This window comes from Dipodomys ordii, unplaced genomic scaffold (genome assembly GCF_000151885.1).
Source record: "Dipodomys ordii isolate 6190 unplaced genomic scaffold, Dord_2.0 Scaffold7, whole genome shotgun sequence".
Lineage (NCBI taxonomy): Eukaryota > Metazoa > Chordata > Mammalia > Rodentia > Heteromyidae > Dipodomys > Dipodomys ordii.
The window spans coordinates 3,712,375-3,713,144 of record NW_012267223.1 but is presented as its reverse complement, the minus strand read 5'-3'; the positions used below and the strand labels follow the sequence as shown (position 1 = coordinate 3,713,144).

The window sequence follows — 770 nt, the reverse complement described above, 5'->3', positions numbered from 1 at the left end:
GGGGAGGCGGGGAGGAGCCACTTCCCTCCCTCGACGGGCGGAGGCCCGGCTGCCCGGAACCCGGCGTCCGGACCTCTGAATCACCGGGAAAAAAGAAGTAATCGAGGCCGGAAAGAAACCCAGCGGGGGGAGCTTCTGACCTCACCTCCCCTGTCAGCCGCCGGGAAAGCGGCACCCCACCACCCGACAGTCCGCCTCAACGGCCGCGGCCTGTAAAACCGACGGCGGCCGGAGCCTCAAATCACGAAGAAACCCGGACCCGCGAATGCGAACTTACCCAAAGCCGGAGTTTCAGGCCGTTTTTCGGACCACCGCGCCGCCGCTGTTGCCCAGTGAAGAGCTGCAGTTGGCGAGCTAAGGGACGATACTACCCCAACGAACGACCAAACCGCTCTGCGCTCCAAAGCCCCCGACGCCTCCTCATTTATACTCACGCTTCACGCTGCGTCTCTACGTCATAGAACCCTTATTTGCATACACCAACGACTTTTTCTATTGGCGGGCGCCTTCGCGGACGCTCTGACATCTCCCGACACAAAGGCCGTGCTTCGGCCCTGTTCCCTGATTGGTGAAAACTTAGGTCGCTGATTGGCTGTTAAAGTTGCTTTGTGATTGGACAGATGCAAAGAGGAATGGACAAATCAGAGTTTAGCACTAAGCTGTCCTTCTGATTGGATAAAATGGAGCTATGTTTGGATCCTTCCCTTGGTTCCAAAGCTCTACACTAGAAAGTCAATGCAAATGAATTGCGTTAGTGCCTATCTGGATTA

General features: G+C 56.5%; 1 protein-coding gene across 1 annotated transcript in view; it reads right to left on the bottom strand.

Moving 5' to 3' along the window:
* H3f3b (H3 histone, family 3B (H3.3B)) overlaps positions 1–411 on the bottom strand; it is a 2,479-nt gene extending 2,068 nt beyond the window's left edge. The window contains exon 1 of the mRNA XM_013037868.1: positions 278–411. The gene's annotated coding sequence lies outside the window, so the exon portion shown is untranslated. The remainder of the gene's footprint in view (positions 1–277) is intronic.
* Between the last annotated feature and the right edge of the window lie 359 nt (positions 412–770).